We start from the raw sequence: 6,743 nt of genomic DNA, 5'->3' as shown, positions 1-6,743 counted from the left end.
ATTGCCTGTCTTTGTGAGATGCGCCGTCTGTTGTTCCTGTCTGTGAGATGCGCCCCCTGTTCCTGTCTATGTGAGAACGAAGTGGGCATCTCCCAGTTTGCACATTGAAAGTGTTCAGAACTGAAGCGCTTTGCAATTTCTAGCTCTAAAGGTGGGGAAGGAGGGCACAGTGAGGTTTTGCGAGCTGTGGGGATGCCACAACTCCTAATCAGCAAAATACCTTTTTGTAGGCACATGAGGTGCCACTGGAGATTAGAGAACAGTGAGGGAGGTTTAAAAAGGGAGCAAAAGAAGGTCCAACTATTGGTACTCACTGCTCCGATCTCTTGGCCCTACTCTCGGTTTGAGAAGGAAAGGGCTTTTACAGGTTATATTGTAAGAAAACAAATGCTAGGTTCCATTTTTCCTGTTAGCACCACCTAAAACAAAATCGAAAGTGGTGCGAAAATGTGGTGCAATGGCCAGAGCTGCCGACCTGGCAGCTTGGGAACGAGGCTCGACGTCAGTTCAACATAGCAGCTGAAATCAGTGGCTAATTTGCTTGTATGAGATAAGCTCTTTGACTCAACCCATAATCGAAATGTCTGCCTGTTGCCTGTTCCACTCATCTGCAGCAAGCCAGCGTTGTTTTAGGGGCCAAAGCAGAGGAGTCTCGTATGCAACTACGAGACTAGATGGCTTGAATAGACAGTTCCCGCCTTGCTGGTGTTCATGCAGTGGGGAGGTGGGGAGGAGGGGAGGAGGGGAGGTGGGGAGGTGGGGAGGAGCAGTTTAAAAGATATACCACGATACTCCGAGAAAAAAAACACCCAAGCCACATGAAGGGCGCCGCGTAGATGGGGGAGGGAGGGGAAACAAATGAGGAAGCGTAATATATGTGAATGATTAAAAAAACAAGTTGATTGAGCCGCGGCAACGCAACTCGTGGCTACCATTATTCAGTATGTAACCGGATTTCTTTATTTAAGATAGAGCCTGCCTTGCGGTCGTCGGTGTAGCGGGAGGGGAGGGCGGAACTGAGTGTACTTTAACGATGTGATGCGATGCTTCGGGTAAAAAAAAGCAAGCGGTGACACCAACTAAGGAGAAAGTAAGCAACATATTTCTGTCCTTCATCTTTTTTAAACTGTGTTGAAAAACAGCAGCTTATAGTCACTGAAGGGCAGGGGTTAGTAGAAGCACTTTTCACTTGAAAAACATATCATAGGGTAATGCAATCGGGCATTCTTTCCTAGAAATACATATGAACAAAAATTTCAGCATGGAAACGTTGAGAAGACGTGGACTAACGGATAGAGCTGCCGACCTTTGAATGGGGGGGGGTCGCATTCGAGTCGTGGCTTTATCTCAACGTCCCGCAATCCTAAACAAATCCGTTAATCTCTATGCCTAAAACAAGGGGGCAGGGAGAGAACAGACGAGTGGAGGGAGGGAAGGGGTGTGCGGTGAGAGAAAGGGGAGAGCGGATAACTCAGAGGTAAGGGACAGAGAGAAGTAGAGAACGGAAAAAATATATAAAGGGGAGAAAGAAAGGAGTGAGACATATAGTGAAGAGAGTGAGGCGGGGGAAAGGAGGTAACACGGGGAATCGAGAGGGAAAGAAGAGATGGCGAGGCAGAGGGAAGGGGAGAGAAAGAGGTGAAGTAAGAGGGATAGGGAGAGACAAAAGGAAGACAGACTGCAACAAACAAGACGGAGGGCATTAATGTGGGGAGGGGGGAGGAGAAGTGCGACACGGCCGCAGCAGGGGGCGGAGCGGGGAGAGCGGCGAGGAGGGAGAGACACGGCCGAGTGTGAAGCAGCAGGGGCTTTTGAAGCGAAGCTAAGCTTCACTTCAAAGGAGTGGGAGGAGTGCTGCTGGGGAACAGATGGCGATTTGATGATGTGCACGCGCATTTTAGGTCAATGCGCTTGCGCACGGGCACAGCATCAAATCGCCAGTCTAGGCAAACCTTGGGTAAACCTTGTTTAACCCCTTCCACGCTCATGACGAGCTGGGCTCGTCATGAGGTAGCCTCCTCGCACGCTCATGACGAGCCCAGCTCGTCATGAAACATGGGAATAAGTAAATCCCAGCACAGGAGGGGAAAATGCATAGCATCGATCTGGTTAAGCGCCTATAGTCTCGCTCAATGCGCATGCGCATTGAGAGGCGAGACCTAAAAAGGTGTTATTTACAATACCAATAGCTCAAACTTTCCTAATGCGAGACCTATTGCATTGCAAATGCTTGTTTTTTCTTGGTGTTCTGCAAATTGGTGATTGATGGCTTTCTCCAGGACCTCAGCATAGACGGGGCGCAGCGAGATGGGGCAGAAATTCTTGAGTTTGCTGGGGTAGGCGGAGGGCTTCTTCAGGAGGGGGTTTAACCTCTGCGTGGTTCCATGCGTCTGGGATGGTGGTCGTGGTGATGGATGAGTTGAGGATGTTGGTGAGTTTACTGCTGATTTACTTCTGTCCCAGGTGTAAGATGTCACACACCCTACTGACTAAGTACTGAACTGGATTTTGCATCCATAAGAGGAGTAGCGCCAGGACACCCGGAGTTGCACTGTCAATGAGGAAATCAGCACATGAAAGGAGTGGCTACAACATGCAGCGTGTTTGATATGACAATTTACCTGAACTCTAGCAATAACTTTAGAACAAAGCAGTGATGCGAGGACAGCAGCGTGGAGCACTCTAGTCTGAGTCAGGTAGCGTGTGCTCTAGCGCCCTCTCTGCATCCAGCGAGGCTCAAGTGCCTTCTCTGCATCCAGTGGCGCTGCAGCGGTCTCTCTGCATCCAGCGAGGCTGCAGGGCTTCTCTGCATCCAGCGAGGCTGCAGGGCTTCTCTGCATCCAGCGAGGCTGCAGGGCTTCTCTGCATCTAGCGAGGCTGCAGCGCCTTCTCTGCATCCAGCGAGGCTCAAGTGCCTTCTCTGCATCCAGTGGCGCTGCAGCGGTCTCTCTGCATCCAGCGAGGCTGCAGGGCTTCTCTGCATCCAGCGAGGCTGCAGGGCTTCTCTGCATCCAGCGAGGCTGCAGCGCCTTCTCTGCATCCAGCGAGGTTGCAGCGCCTTCTCTGCATCCAGCGAGGCTGCAGCGCCTTCTCTGCATCCAGCGAAGCTGCAGCGCCTTCTCTGCATCCAGCGAGGCTGCAGCATCTTCTCTGCATCCAGCGAGGCTCCACCTAGTGTGACCAACTGGCTGGGTGCAAATTCAGGACGGTCAGTGTAAACATTCAGGACAAAGGGTCAAAATTCCGGACAAAAATTCAGGGCAGAAGGTCAAAATTGAGGACAAACATTTGGGATAAAACACGTTTTACAGACATGGAGGTCGCACAATAGTGTATAAGTAAATAGACCATCAAAATAAGTACAAGTCAAAATAAGTTTATATAAGGTTGAGACAATCGTGCACTTCAGTTTTTCAGTATGCGCGCAGCTTTGCTAAGCGACATCAGGCCCTTTCTGCAATCCATATTTGTGCAGAAGACACACCACATGCTGTCACTATAATAGGGCCATTGTCATTTTATCTGTGATAATCGTCTGCAGTCTCAGAACGACAATAGGCCAGCCCCCAGTCTTTGCGAGGTCCAGTAGGGGCTGCTGCAGGCAGCCTCTGTCTACAGATTAAAAGATGAGAGGCCCAGAGAGGAAACTTTTAAACTCACTGGGCCTCTCGCAGGGGAACACCTTACTTTCCTGAAATTCCCCAATTTTATTTTAGTGTGATGTCTGTAAGCTGTACTTAATTTGGGGACCCCAAATTACGGATGCCTTACAGCCATTTATTTATTTGCAAAGTTTTATATAGCGCTGACTAGACCCGGGGGTATCAGAGCGCTTTATATGAGGATCAGAGAGTTACAGGTTCCATAATTATATAGACAAGTATAGACATAGGAGAAAAGGAAAAAAAACAATGAGATTACACAATAACGTGAGAATTATTAGCGCGTAAACACAAGCCTTATGCGGACTAAAATAACAGACGGTCCATAACATTTACAGATGGTTTGTCACCCTAGCTGCAGCGCCTTCTCTGCATCCAGCAAGGCTGCAATGCCTTCTCTGCATCCAGCGAGGCTCCAGCGCCTTCTCTGCTTCCAGCGAGGCTGCAGCGCCTCTCTGCATCCAGCGCCTTCTCTGCTTCCAGAGAGGCTGCAGCGCCTCTCTGCATCCAGCGGGGCTCCAGCACCTTCTTTGCATCCAGCGAGGCTGCAGCGCTTTCTCTGCATCCAGCGAGGCTGCAGCGCCTTCTCTGCATCCAGTGAGGCTCCAGTGCCTTCTCTGCATCCAGTGGGGCTCATGCGCCTTCTTTGCATCCAGCGAGGCTGCAGCGCCTTCTCTGCATCCAGCGGGGCTGCAGCGCCTTCTCTGCATCCAGCGGGGCTGCAGCGCCTCTCTGCATCCAGCGGTGCTCCTGCGCCTTCTCTGCATCCAGCGGGGCTGCAGTGCCTCTCTGCATCCAGCAAGGCTGCAGCACCGTCTCTGCATCCAGCTAGGGTAAAGTGCCTCTCTGCATCCAGCGGGGCTCCAGCGCCTTCTCTGCATCCAACGAGGCTGCAGCGCCTTCTCTGCATCCAGCGAGGCTCCAGCGCCTTCTCTGCTTCCAGCGAGGCTGCAGCGCCTCTCTGCATCCAGCGCCTTCTCTGCTTCCAGAGAGGCTGCAGCGCCTCTCTGCATCCAGCGGGGCTCCAGCACCTTCTTTGCATCCAGCGGGGCTCCAGCGCCTTCTCTGCATCCAGCGAGGCTGCAGCGCCTTCTCTGCATCCAGCAAGGCTGCAGCACCTTCTCTGCATCCAGTGAGGCTCCAGTGCCTTCTCTGCATCCAGTGGGGCTCATGCGCCTTCTTTGCATCCAGCGAGGCTGCAGCGCCTTCTCTGCATCCAGCGGGGCTGCAGCGCCTTCTCTGCATCCAGCGGGGCTGCAGCGCCTCTCTGCATCCAGCGGTGCTCCTGCGCCTTCTCTGCATCCAGCGAGGCTGCAGTGCCTCTCTGCATCCAGCAAGGCTGCAGCACCGTCTCTGCATCCAGCTAGGGTAAAGTGCCTCTCTGCATCCAGCGGGGCTCCAGCGCCTTCTCTGCATCCAACGAGGCTGCAGCGCCTTCTCTGCATCCAGCGAGGCTCCAGCGCCTTCTCTGCTTCCAGCGAGGCTGCAGCGCCTCTCTGCATCCAGCGCCTTCTCTGCTTCCAGAGAGGCTGCAGCGCCTCTCTGCATCCAGCGGGGCTCCAGCACCTTCTTTGCATCCAGCGAGGCTGCAGCGCTTTCTCTGCATCCAGCGAGGCTGCAGCACCTTCTCTGCATCCAGCAAGGCTGCAGCACCTTCTCTGCATCCAGTGAGGCTCCAGTGCCTTCTCTGCATCCAGTGGGGCTCATGCGCCTTCTTTGCATCCAGCGAGGCTGCAGCGCCTTCTCTGCATCCAGCGGGGCTGCAGCGCCTTCTCTGCATTCAGCGGGGCTGCAGCGCCTCTCTGCATCCAGCGGTGCTCCTGCGCCTTCTCTGCATCCAGCGAGGCTGCAGTGCCTCTCTGCATCCAGCAAGGCTGCAGCACCGTCTCTGCATCCAGCTAGGGTAAAGTGCCTCTCTGCATCCAGCGGGGCTCCAGCGCCTTCTCTGCATCCAGCGGGGCTCCAGCGCCTTCTCTGCATCCAACGAGGCTGCAGCGCCTTCTCTGCATCCAGCGAGGCTGCAGCGCCTTCTCTGCATCCAGCGAGGCTGCAGCGCCTTCTCTGCATCCAGCGAGGATGCAGCGCCTTCTCTGCATCAAGCGAGGTTGCAGCGCCTTCTCTGCATCCAGCAAGGCTGCAACGGCTTGGTGTCCGGGAGATCCAATGACCCCCGGCGCACGTCACACACCGTGGCAGCCCGGAGTACTGCAGCCTTGTGAGGGCCAGTGAGTCCCACCAGACCTCTCTCCACGGGATGGGCAACCCTGCAAAGTGCCACGCATTAGACTAACGCATTTCAGTGCGGTGTGGAAATGGAAAGTGAAGCATTATAGTGCCTCCTCAGCTGTCAAAGCGGGAGCGCTGCTGTAATGCTGCATTACTTGCTGAATTTACACTGGAGTGAAAGCTCACTGTCACAGTGCATGCTGCTGAGTGCTTCCGATTTGGGGGCAGGCTCAGCCGGTTACAGCTTTGGGTGGTCGTACAATGTAACACATTCACTTGAAACAACGCGCCAACACATTAATATGGACACAATTGAGTGACGTCTTTAAAAGCGCTGTGGGTCGTGCGCTGCAGTAGTTCATGAGGAAGTCTTGGCTACTGGCAATGAATGAGTGCACCTTGCACCGTTAAATCTAATAAGGAATACCCACAACTGGCCCTCCGAGTAGACCCCACGCTTGCAGCTGAGAGATCCTGGCCACAGAAGTGGATCCTCATCTGAGATTCTGCCTACTTAGAGCATACCAGCAGCCCTGAAAATCAATCTTACCCGGGCCATGGTCAGGCCCAGCTGCAGAAAGTCTGAACTTGCGGTCAGCAGCTACCAGCAGGAGCGTTTCCCATGGCTCGCTGCAAGAAGTGAGTGCCTGGAGTGATGTTTGTACTGATATACTATTTTATCCTTAATAAAACATAGTTTTAGCGCGCGATCATGCTCATCTATGCTGCCACCATGCCTGTGCTTAACCTTACAGTATGTTTGTCATAGTCCAGAGTGGCATGGCTATAACTTGTTTTTGCATAGGTGAACGTCCGCCCACTGCTGGTCACTGAGCTTTACTTTGATGATTACAG

This window comes from Lissotriton helveticus, chromosome 12, assembly GCF_964261635.1.
Source record: "Lissotriton helveticus chromosome 12, aLisHel1.1, whole genome shotgun sequence".
In the NCBI taxonomy this organism is placed as follows: domain Eukaryota; kingdom Metazoa; phylum Chordata; class Amphibia; order Caudata; family Salamandridae; genus Lissotriton; species Lissotriton helveticus.
The sequence above is the reverse complement of the archived record's forward strand: the minus strand, read 5'-3'. Positions refer to the sequence as shown.